This window comes from Nilaparvata lugens, chromosome 5, assembly GCF_014356525.2.
Source record: "Nilaparvata lugens isolate BPH chromosome 5, ASM1435652v1, whole genome shotgun sequence".
Classification (NCBI taxonomy): domain Eukaryota; kingdom Metazoa; phylum Arthropoda; class Insecta; order Hemiptera; family Delphacidae; genus Nilaparvata; species Nilaparvata lugens.
The window spans coordinates 27,407,860-27,421,300 of NC_052508.1; the positions used below are offsets into that span (position 1 = coordinate 27,407,860).

At 35.6% G+C, this 13,441-nt stretch overlaps 1 protein-coding gene and 1 long non-coding RNA gene across 2 annotated transcripts in view; one reads left to right on the top strand and one right to left on the bottom strand.

Annotated features, from left to right (window-relative positions):
• Nucleotides 1-13,441, top strand: part of LOC120351306 — a 198,948-nt gene that overhangs the window by 178,654 nt on the left and 6,853 nt on the right. The gene's annotated exons all lie outside the window — the stretch shown is intronic.
• The window catches only part of LOC111046240 (heparan sulfate 2-O-sulfotransferase pipe), a 116,610-nt gene that overhangs the window by 22,190 nt on the left and 80,979 nt on the right, over nucleotides 1-13,441 (bottom strand). The gene's annotated exons all lie outside the window — the stretch shown is intronic.

A 13,441-nucleotide genomic window follows, 5' to 3' on the forward strand; every position in this document is an offset into this window, starting at 1 on the left:
ACTTTACAATTTAAGAAAGTGACACTGTGAGAAAGTGACAAAGTGACCAACTGTGCAGAGGGAAAAAGACTTTCCATAGTGGGAAAAAGAATTAAAGAAAACGTTTCCATGGTAATTTCAATTTTATCCATGGTTTACAAAAATGAGGTCCTTCCATTTGAGAGCATTCAAAAGTTGAAGGTAGATGGTTCTAAAAACGATGCTATGGACTTCACATACCTAATGATCAGCATTGTAACTCTACTACAGTAGCGAAAGATGAACAGAAAAATGTAAGTATGGAGTGACTGGTAGTTGATAATTTATTTTACAGACAAGACATAAAATATTTTACTACCATGCCTACGGGAAGGTGGGAATCATACAAAGTACACTTTATTATGTTGTCTGACTTGAGTTTTTTTCGGATCACTAAACAAATTGGTGATAATGTGATAATAATAGGTTTGAGAATGTGTTTGCCTTGGGGCCTATGAATCGTTATGTTGTTAGCAAATTCGATGAATGATCCAAAGGATCGCCTTACTGGAGGCTCTGTTCACACCGATGCTTGAAAACGAAAGTTGTGAAACAAGGGGATTCACAACCGGCTTCATGCCATCTCGCCTGAAGAGAGAGCACCGGCAAATGTGAAGAGTGAATGTTATTAAAGCTGCTCTGATGCATGACGGACAGCTAAGTCCATCATTAGAGCTAGTGCAACAATTTACTTCACTCAACTATCACAGCTCAAGGCAAGTGGTGTACCACTAAGATGCATTCCATCATGATTTCTTGTCATTGCAAGTTGTCGAGGAAGATACCCAAGTATTGTTATGCAACTAAACGAAGTCTGGAATACCAGATCAGGTGTGGATGAAATTATGAAACAAGTAGGCTAGGGTACATTTTCTGCATCTTCGAGTCGTTTGTAGAATGTTTAATACTGGTTGCCAGCTCAGAAATATTTTCCAACATGAATTTGTTTCCCAGATGAGGAGTGCATTATTTAATATCCATAATACAAATACCAGTGACTTATTTATTTATTTTATTTATTTATTTATTTGAAAATTCACATATTTGAGGGCACCAGGAACTGAATCCCATTATTGCCCTCATAACACACATTGAGCATACAATTTGAAAATACAATACATTAAAATGAAAATAGAATAACTTAACTAATATACTATTGAGTTTTAGAAAAAACAAAATACAAAAAAAATAATAGAAAACCTTGCAAATATGAAACTTATAGTATAGCAGATAAAAGAAGAAGAACCAAGTATGTAACTAATACTGAAGAATTCAAGAAGAAAAGAAAAAAGAAACAAAGAAAAGAGAATTATGGAAACTTTGCAAATATGAAACTTATAGTATAGCAGATAAAAGAAGAAGAACTAAGTATGTAACTAATACTGAAGAATTCAAGAAGAAAAGAAAAAAGAAACAAAGAAAAGATAATTATGGAAACTTTGCAAATATGAAACTTATGAATAAAAACACTAATATATTATGTAATACATAGGAAAGAAAAAAAAAGACAAAACTCAACAAACATAAATCTTATTCAAGTCCCGCCTGAACACACTGTCTGAATCAAAAAAATCTAATGCATTATTAAGCCTATTGTATAATCGAAGAGACCTAAACAAGGGAGCATTGTAACCACTGACCGTTATAACCAATATCTTGAAAGCTTTGATAATAGAGAATTGTTAATTAATATCGTCAATTAAAATCCTTCCATTTCATGAGCTTCCCATCAATCCAATTGTAATGTATTACCATCATAGAAAAATACATTTAGAAAAATAGTAATATAGAATTTTTCATATCCTCGTATCATGTCATTATTGTTTTAATTTATCCTTATGATTCCGATCTTCAAATAAATATTGCCAAATCAGTAAATTAGGAACTTTATTCTGTCTTGCCAGAAATTCTCCTCCTGATATGACCAACTGTTCAACAAATAAATTTCTAGATAGTGTCAAATAAAAAAGTGATTGGGCTGTTTGTAAGGCAGAATGAATGAACGGGCATATGACACTAATCGACTCTAATCCGCGTGATGCTTCTAACCCAGTTTTCTCCAAGCATGCAGTGAAAAACTCCGGCTCAATAACAACATTCTATTAGGCCTGTGTGTCCTCATACTGGGGAAGAAGCTGATAGAAAATGGATCAGACCAAGAAGACGAGAGTCCAGGATTTCACACTGCTTCTGTATGTGTCTATAGGAGATTTCTCTAGATATACCTTCAAATTGATTACCCTTCACTCTCGCATCTTCATGGATACCATTCTCTTGCTCCTACAGATAAGTTAATCCACTGGAATATTTCTCATCAAAGTAGACCTACCTTTCAAGTTGGTATGATCTCAAGGAATGTGATTACCGTATGCTTCCGTAGACTACATCATCGGTTTAGAACCGAGAGCTTTCTTAACTATTCAAATTTTTTCAATTCGAGAATTTTGTATGATACTAAAGAATTCACTCGAATTGTATCATGCTTGTGAACTATTTAACGATGGAAAGTTTCTCGTTCACATGATTTGATAAAAATTATCAAATGTTATTATATTTGAAATGATATAATAATTATGAAATTATGATATTCCATACAGTTGATATTGCGAATTTCTTGTGGTTCTATTTATGTCTGAAATTCGAGTCAAGATTTTGTTGATTGAATTATTCCGTATTCCTTATACATACTATATTGTATTCTACAGACTCGAAAATCGTTCGAATTCATGCGCGATTAGCTTTAGAATAAGCATTATTATAAAGCGAGCTTTTGCAACTTTAGTTATGTCGCTTCTCGCACCCCAATCGCCATCTTTCCTTGTCTATCCAGTCTCCTTCAGAGACCTCTACTCTCCATTTGAATGTGGACATCCATTGGATATCCATTTCTTTCGCGGTCTTCCACGCCTATTTCTGGTCGCTGGTACCCAATTCCATACTTTCAAAGGCAGTCTTCCTTCATTCATTCTGCGCAGGTGTCCATACCATTTCAATTGTTTCTCTCCAATGACATCCATTATTGTGTTTTTTTGCGCTCATTCTCTCTCTTATGATTTCATTCCTGATTCTATCCAGCAACGTCAATCCTAAACTCCTCCTCCAGTACATCATTTCCGCTGAAAGAAGTTTTTGAGATGTCAACGTCATGACCGGCTCAATCATTGCCTGGTATATATTTTTTTCGTTTTGTTTGTTATGTTTTTATTCCATAGGATTGGATGTAGTGCTCTTATCATATTTTCACCCTTCCTTATCTTCCCCATGATATCCACTCTATCCCTTCCATCATCACTAATAACAACGCCGAGGTACTTGTACTCCTTAACATTTCTAATCAATCCATACTCAGTTTCAATATCCTGTCCTGTGCCTCCAAACTGTATATATTGTGTCTTTTCTGTATTAACCTTCAAGCCCCATTTTCTGTATTCCTCTATCAATTTTTTTATTATATAGGTCATGTCCTGATGATCTTCTGCTAAAACTACCTGATCATCCGCGAAGAGGAATGTATGTACCTTAGAATCCTCCAGCTCAATCCCCATTGGGCTGCATTTTTATTTAGAATAAGCATTCATCTTCAAACTAATTTTACAGTTCAAGAATCTTAGTGATCTTGACTGAAGCTGTAAGCACACGCAGCAGCAGAAACTTCTTCAACAGTTTCTCTTAAAGAATATTGAAGAATAAATAGTTAAGTTTAACCTAGTTGTTCAAATAGGACAATAAGGCGCTTCAAACTTATCTTAGTAGAGCAGAGCTGACAAATTGACTTTCTTGTAACGTGTGAGAGTACGGTATTTAGAGGAAAATATGAAACAGCCTTTGCATAAAAAACTTGCTCTTTCTTTGCAGTAGGCCAACTACATTCGCTTATCTGGGACAGTTCATCCTGAACATCGAATATCCATCATTGGCCACTACGTGAGTGATTACTTAATGTGTTATGCTTGATCATTGGTCAACCTGTCAAGATCATTGCATGAGAGCCAACCATGAGATGAGCAAAGCCTTGTACCGTCCACTGCGATTCGCATGACGGCGACAGCGATTGCAAAGATTTCAACCATTCAACCACGGCTTGAAAATTCTCCACATCCCATCGCCATTATGCGAATCTCATTAGTAAAAAGTGAATTCATATGGATCTCTGTTGGTGGAGAGTCGCTTGCGGGAAGGTCCCAACTGGCCTGAATGTATAATATTGAAGCAGTCAATTAGCCCTTTAACTGTTATACTCGAGCCGGGATCGAGAATTTACCGTGCCCATTCGATAAAATGGGTTCTTCTACTTTTGGTGATATCGCAGCAGTGTGGAAAAGGCACAATGCTGTTCCAACGGATGAAAAAAACAAGGAACAGAGCTGAATCATTAGTGTTTCTTTTGTTGTGTCAATTACAAACTTGACAATAATATTTTAGTACATGTAATTATAATCAGAGAGCTCTAGACTGAATGTTCACTCATCTTTTTACATTGAATTTGATCAAGAATGAGACATTATAATAGAAAATGGGCATTAGTCTTAATGTGTGTCATCAAAAATGTTGCCCAGTCTAATGGAGTTCCTCATAACAGAGCTATAGCTCTATTCTCATAAAGCGATAGCGATACTCATTCGGAGCTCTACGTTTATTAGGCCATTCCTGGTGATATAATCAAGATGTTCTCTGAAATTGTTATTGATTGGCGTTGTGAGTCAAGCAGAACTTTGATTTAAGATTTCGAGAGCACTTCCATAAATCTCAGAACTATTAAGTACCTAGCTCTACAAATCAAGTTTTCAATCAGAAATTCAATTTTATTAGTGTAGGGAATTATCTCCCTTACTCCTGAAGACTCGAACCCTATAAAATCCAATTACTCTACTCTGTTGGAAATCTCTTCAACTTCTGTAACATCAACACAGGAGCAGCAAAACTATTTTAATTTCTCTAGCCATGAAATTGCTTTTAGCAATAGCTCAAGCAGCTCGGAAGCTTGAAAAGAACTCAATTTGTAATGATTAATCAACCGTGATGGGTGAAAACTACCAATTGAAGCGGACCTGACGAAACCTAATTACCGATTCAGTTATCCTTCAACGCTCTAATATTTCGTGAGTATCAAGTAGGCTAAATCACATCAAGTGATTATTTCCATAGCAAGTACCGTAGTGTATTTGATAAAGTCATCTTCATTGAAATGAGAATGATGAACGATGTTATCTTTAGAATATCAATTTTTATGAAAATTGAAATGAAAATTACTATATCTTTTGAAATTTGAATATGAATACTTCAATAGCTGGTTTCCGAGCTCGTGACTTAGCCAAGTTCTAGACTTTAAATAGCTGGAGTCAGAAAATTGGCTTTCCGAAACGGGGCATTTCTTATGATTGACCGAGCGAAGTGAGGTCTAAGATTCAAGTCGGGAAGCCCTTTCTAGTGTGCAAGTACTATTTCAACGAAGCAGAGATGTTAACTGCAGCGTATTTGCATGCCTTATAGATTATAAAAAGGCATTCGATCGGGTAATACACGAGAAGATGGTGGACATACTCAGAAACATTGGAATGGATTCAGGAACAATTAACATAATAATAAACCTGTACTGGAACCAGTCCGCGGTACTCAAAATACAGGGAGAGCATACGGAGGAGATAAATATTCAACGAGGAGTGAGGCAAGGATGTATTCTTTCACCCATCCTTTTTAATTTATATTCTGCATTCATCTTCAGGGAAGCACTTGAAGACATAGAAGAAGGCATATCCCTTAACGGCCAGTGTATCAATAATATCAGATATGCAGATGATACCATAATTTTTACAGATACACCGGAAGGACTTCAGGCACTTTTAAACAAAGTCGTACAAGTAAGTGCTAGATATGGACTAGAAATGAATGTCAACAAGACAAAACTTTTAATAGTTAGTAAGGAAGAATTCAATAATGTCCATATCACTGTCAATAACATAAGAATAGAAAGAGTAAAGCACTACACATACTTGGGAACTATAATAAATGAAAATTGGGATAATGCACAAGAGATCAAGTGCCGAATAGAAAAAGCAAGAGCAATATTTGTTAAAATGAGTGCCTTATTTAAAAATCACAACATAAAGCTTGCCACAAAGGTCCGCCTCTTGAGATGTTATGTCTTCACTGTGTTGCTATATGGAGTTGAAACATGGACAGTCACACAAGAACTTTCTAAAAGTCTGGAGGCCTTTGAAATGTGGCTGTACAGGAGGATGTTGCGGATCTCTTGGAAAGATAAGGTCACTAATGTAGAGGTTCTGCGTCGCATGAATAAGAAGACGGAAATCATGAACACAGTAAAAAGTCGCAAGCTACAGTACTTGGGTCACATCATGCGGAATGAGAAGAGATACGCACTGCTGCAGCAAATACTCCAAGGCAAAATTAACAGCAAGCGAGGCCGAGGAAGAAGAAGAACATCATGGCTGGCAAACCTGAGGCAGTGGTATGACAAATCATCCGCTGAGCTTTTTCGCATCGCAACCAACAGGGTCAAAATTACAATGATGGTCGCCAACATCCGAACCGGATAGGCACCCTAAAAAGAAGAATGTTTATATGTTTATACGTTTATATGTTTATATGTTGCGCATTTACGGCGAAACGCGGTAATAGATTTTCATGAAATTTGACAGGTATGTACCTTTTTAAACTGCGCGTCGACGTATATACAAGGTTTTTGGAAATTTTGCATTTCAAGGATAATATAAAAGGAAAAAAGAGCCTATAAAAGGGTACTAAGATTTTTATTTTTCTTTCTATTTCTATAAAAGTAGACCTATACAGAAAAGAGATAGAAAAGAGCCTCCTCCATACGTCAATATTGGAGTGAAAATCAGACTATAAAATTATTCATCATAAATCAGCTGTCGAGTTGACTATAAATTGCATGCCATGACGCATGCAATTCAATATCTCAATGTAACTTGGTAAAAAATTAGCAGCTGTGTAGACTATAAATTACATGCCTCACTGAATGCAATTTTTATGCACTATTAAATAGGATGCAAAGAACTTATAACAGATCGTCTGCCTAGATGTCTTCTGGTTTTCTCGCTCTAAATTCTGGAAAGCGTTATATGATAATTATTAAATCTTGTGTGAACATGATCTGATCAAATAAATAGTTAGTGTATCAGTGTGGATGTGCTTATGGTTTGAGACGTCGTTATAACTGCGCGAGGTCTACTGTTCACAGAACTACTAGTATTTATTTTCTCATTTCTATAATTGGAAACGTTTTTTCTTGAAAATGAAACATTCCTAAATAATTCAAAATAGATGAAACTTTACACTATTCCATTTTGTGTTCAATTCTCTAATTTTTCGAAATTTAATTTGAACGTGGACTACGACTACGCCCCGTTTCGGAGAGCCGATTTTCTGACTCCAGCTGTTTAAAGTCTAGAACTTAGCTGAATCCTAAAAATACTCACCTTTGATACATTTTTAGAATCTAGTGATTTTCTATAATCGTACTCATGTTTTGCTTTGAGTGTGATACTCAATTTCATTATTTTCTCGTCAATGATAACTGTTACCAGGAATATCCTGAACTTTCAGTAATCAACAAAGGATACCAGATGTGTTTATACTGCAATATTCTCTGTCAATATTGTACTTGAATCAACAATGACAATAGAGCAATAGAGTAATGAAGAGCACATTATTATCCTAGCTTTGAAAAAGTCTATCCAGACATAACTTTTGAATAACATACATATTTGGCACCTTTCACAATGATGAAGTAGCGGTTGAATATTTTTAGTCATTCATGTCCATTCTTAATCCATGATCAATACTTTGCGTAATTCTTACAATCTCGACATGGTTATGGAGCCCAAAAAGTGAACCACTAGGTGGAACAAGTTAATTCATTGCACTGGGAGGTATCTATCATTGAGCAATTGAGTAAACACGAACATTGAGTAGGTCGTTCCGAAAAGAGACCTGAACGCTCGAGTGACCTTCCTGGAAGAGAGGATGGTGTTTACACTTGGCCTTGCGTTGTTGATGTTGATGTTGAGCCAGGGGTCAACCGGAACGTTTTCCACTCTGATTGCTGTTGCTGTTGGTACCATGTCGGTTCTTGTCACCGACATTAAAAAAGATTTGCTGTAAGCAAGATCTACCTTGTTAGCATCATCTCCTGGAGCAGGAGTTTACACAACTACTGAACTGAACATCTCCATGAGCAAACTGTTCGACGGTTCTAACAAAAACACCAGAAGTTATAGTGAGGAAGTATCAGTGTATGCATCAAAATTAGGCACGATAATTAAATTATTTTTGATTTTAGGCTACTAAACTCTGCTTTTCAATTTTATCGGAATTATGACTCACTTGATCTTTACCCCCAAACGCTTCAAATTTGAACCTGAGACGAGATTGTTTTAAGAGTTTTATCATTCATTTTTAATACATGAAAAGCTAACTGAAATGGCTAAATTATATACTATTAACAATCTCAATTTTCCTATCTACCTTCTATTTATCTCTATACTCTCTTTTTCACGTTCGCATTTTCTCACATAAGAGAAATTAAGAGACTTTTTATATGTTCTCTCTAGAGGCAGCTTAGCATGTTTATGCGGAACTGGTTTCGAATCTCAATGATTCATTCACATAATTTCACTATACCACAATTTTATATTAAATTGAATGAGTATAGAAACTGCTGACTGCTGTAGGTTCTCACGATGTAACTCCTCCCTCCCTAAAGAGAACTTTGGGGGTTGGAAGCGAAGTTCTTGAAGAAGGTTGCTGTCCTCTTTTGGAGATTCTTTTTTACACGGTGAAAATCACGCAAAGAACAATCACAATGTACAAAATGGTTGTGAAAACATTGATTTCGGTGGTTAAATATGATTTTCGGATAACTGGAGACACTTGAATGTTTTTAAATTGGTTAAAGTTGTCTAAATTTTTCAAATGAACTCGGAAGTCTGGAATTTGATGATCTTGAAGTTCTAATTGGATGTTTTCTAGAAATTTTGGATGTCCTCTCGTTTGGGAAGAATGGAACAGAGGTTTTCCTCGATAGTAAATTTTTCCTTCGGCTGTATTGATGAAATAAATTCCTTGAAGTGTTGTCACAGTAGTTTCGGTTTTCGTTTCTATGTGGAAGGTCTCCAATTTTGGCAAGACTGCCAAATATTGTCAATCTACATTCTTTATACAATCCTTCAATTTTTAAAGTATTAGAATTATCAGAAGATTTCAATAGGTATTTGTTTTGTGGAAGTATTGTTACAAAATTTGATTCTACTTTACTTGGTATTGGTAACTGTTTGTTGTTTCCATAGTAAAGTTTGTTACTAATGTAATCCAATCTTACTCTCAATTGCTTTATAGCATCCATTCCTAACAAGAGATCGAAATCTTTATGAAAATCAAATACGAAAAAATCAAATTTTCTTCCTAGGAATGGTATTTTAGCACTGAATTTTTCTTTTGATTTACCATGGGCTGTAGTAACTTCAAATGGTGTTGGTTTCAAGGAATCTTTAAAACCTTCATTTGCAATTACCTTTTTTATAAAGGATTGCGTACTTCCGGGATCAATCAGTACTCGAAAGTTCGTTTGTGGGTCTAGAAAGTAAGAGAGTTCGTTATCTTTTGTTTGCAAGTTCATAATTGAAAATTTGTTCCGAGGCTCGTTTCCCCTAAAAAATGATTTTGTTCTGTTTGGTCGGAAGTCATTTGATTATTGTAATCATCATTCAATTCCAAGTTTTCAAAATTGTTCGTGAGATTTCGGGGTAATTGAACGGTTCATTTGAGAAATTGTCAGTCAAGGGTTCGTTTTCGTTAGTATTGAGTAATTCGTCATTGTTTGTAGTGAATTCGGTTGTCAGTTGATTGAATCTGGGGTTCTTTTTCGGGGGTTCAAGTTCAGTGTTTCTGGTTGAAATACTCATTGGAGTTGGTTGCGATTGCATTGTTTGTAGTGAATTCGGTTGTCAGTTGATTGAATTTGGGGTTCTTTTTGGGGGTTCAAGTTCAGTGTTTCTGGTTGAAATACTCATTGGAGTTGGTTGCGATTGCATTTGTGGTCTGTGTTGTTGACCGAAAAATTGCCTTTGAAACATTGGTCTCTGTTGGTTCATTAAACTGAAGTTGCGAAATTGTTGATTGCTATTTTGATGTGTAATCATTGGTCTTTGTTGTGATTGGTTTTGGAAGTTCGGATAAGTCTTGTTTTGGGGAAAGTTTTGCATTGGTCTAGTCTGAGAAAAGTGTTGGATTTGTTTAGTCAGAGGAAGTTGTTGGAAGGAGATTGGTCTCTTATTGAGATTGAAATTATAATTACTATTTCTGTTTTTGTACTGCATTTCGTTTGTGATCATACTCAAAGCTTTACTTAGACTTGAAGGGTTTTTTGTTCTCATCAGTGATCCTATAGGTTCATTCAGACCTCTCAAAAATACCCTAAGGGTAAGCTGCTTTGCATATTCGCATAGAATAGTTGAGTTTGCTGCCATTTTCGTAAGGAAATATGCAAGTTATAAGTTGAGAATCTTTTGAATTCTCTCGTGAAAATGAAAAGGGCTTTCGCTACTTTCTTGTTTCAATTCTGTCATTTCAATATTCAACGTGAAACAATCACGTTTGTCAAGATAGCCGTCGAGAAGTACTCTTCTCACTTCAGGCCAAGCATAAGTGTTTCCTCTGGTTACAAGTTCTAAAGCTCTACCTTTGAGTCTAGAAATAATAGTGGAAAATAGATATTCATTTTGAAAATCATCGGGATTCGATTGTACAAAAAACTTAGCAACTACTTTATCGCAAATCAATACAAATCTGTTTAATAATAATGGCTCTCCAGAGAATTCTGGTATCATATCCAGGAATTCTTTTCTTAAAACAGGGGTAGCAGCAGAGGGTGCTGTATCTACTGATTGATTAGGCATTCTGAAATATTTAAATGTTTCGAGAATAACCAAACTAAAATATTACAATATTAAGACTTACACTAAAACGAATGCTATGCTCATCTCTTCTGATGTCCTTTCAGCGTTGATGATGCACGTTCGATGAAGAAGATTTGGTGATGATGATGATATCGAAGTTTGATATCTACTGCACTTCACAATGTTGGTGTTTCGCAGCTTGATAATTCACCACACTTTTCGGATGTCGTGAACGCGAGGTCCTTATATTACGAACGATCGTTAACAGTTTAAAAACTGATGATTATGTTCATTAATCATGATCGTCCTACCGACTGCGCCAGCTAAATAATGCGTTCAGTAAGATTTCTTTTTAAAAAAGAAATCTTTATTTTACATACACAAAATTTGGAATTTAATAATTTAGACAAGTGAATTTTGAGTACCTCTTGCTTCGATGTTGTAAGCAGGACTGACGCTCGATGCGTGAGAAAGCTGGCTCCAACAGTTCCAGGAGAGTTCCAAGAAGTTGTATAGAAACTGCTGACTGCTGTAGGTTCTCACGATGTAACTTATATAGAAGAAAAGGTCGACCGCGAAATAGGCGGACAGATGATTGGATTTCGTAGCTGGAGGAAGCATGCTGAGGATCGAGACAGATGGAGAGGCTATGTGAGGGAGCCAAGGGTTGTAAAGACCTGTAGAGCTGAGGAGTAAGTGAGTCAGTAAATTATAATTATCATATGGAGTGTTCTTTCTTGGGCTTTAAAATAAGAAACCTACACAGGAAACAAAAAACGTAAATGGAATCACACATAATTATCCATTTTCTAGACGACCCCTCAAACACGAAGCCACGTGTGAACAAGTAAAAACTGCATTGGGAGGGTGGAGAGTAGGTAGTTGTTTCAGAGCACTCATGGTGTGAGGGAACAATTTGTGAGCAGTTGATTGGTCCACTTGTATCTGACAAACGAAACGAAGGATGGAAACGATGTTGATGTTGATGTTGATGTAGATGTTGAAGGCTAGAGGCAATAGTAACGATCATGATGTTTTTTTCTGATTATGGAAGCTGCTGATACTTTCTTATCACATTTAAACATAGGAATCTGTATCCAACTTATGCGAAATTTCAAAAATGTCATTGTGAGGGAATAGTTGTGGAAAGTGTTAAATCTATTCTCAAATCATTTTGTGGAGATTACATCTGCCAACACTGTTCGATGGAGATCGAATTGGAATCGTCATTCTCTCATTTCATCATAAAAGCACGAGTCTCAGCCTCATGAAAGCTTCATTATGGTCAGAGAAACTGCATTTAAAATAAAATTCAAATAGGCCGTTGTAGCGATAACCAAGATTCATAATATAGCAATACCATGTGCGGCTCAAAGCTCAAACTTTTGCTATATCCACTCCACCAAAACTTATGGCTTGTTCGAACGTTTCCTTTATTTTCCTACACTTCCTTCTTAAAAATCTAATGTTTTTATTTTATGTTATACTGGACATTATTTTCGTTTCCACCTTCTTTGATCATCCAGCATATTCGAGGGTTTGAAAAATTATGAATATTATAGTTTTCCGTGGTTGTCGATCATTAACATGTGATTAAAATCCATTACTCAAATCCATACTAGCAGAAAGATGATGAGACTACGGTGCTTAGAGCACTTTCATTCTACTGTTATTCAACTTGAAATCCAGATTCTCTGTATCACTGAAAGTACGTATTCAAAGTGAAAATCCAATTAAACTGTATTAGTTATTATAGTTTGTCCGATGGGAATGGCAATACAAAGCAAGTACCTCCACTTAGCTCTTACCTATTGTTAGTGGACAAATTACTAATTTTGCATTCAATTTCCTCAATCATTCGTTGATGTATTATTGGGATACCGCGCTGTTCCATCAGTTATTTCGTTTGTCATGCAGAGTAACAATGGTGCACTAATGTGTTGTCGTTAAATTACAGCTCACCGCGTCCTTTGTACAGTTACAACTTTCTCAGACAATCGTTTATGCAGGATTCAAACCCATAATATAGGGTTGTTACTTTAATTTTAATTCTAGCTTGAATGTGGAGGGAATTTTTAATTGCTTTGTTTTCTGTCTCAATAAGCGGTTACTAAACGTTTTCGTGCTGATGTGATAACGGAAGAGCTGGAGAAACTTGAGAGAGATTATAACAATAATATTATGATGATAGATTATTGTTATTATACTTTTACCGCTCAGTTATATGATTCCATTTCATATTACAAGAGAGCTTTTAATATAGAAAGGGCAGGATGTTTGTACAAAAAAATCAAAGAATAATTATAAAGGAAATATAATTGATTTGTTGATATAGAACCACATCTTTAAGTGCCACATATCAAAGCTCAAACAAACAACGAATCGTATTCAATTAGACTTCCTAATCACAATAATTATAATTTGATTTCTGATTGAATTTAAACAAAAACGAATGTGTGTTGAAGTCACAGAAATTACACACAAAA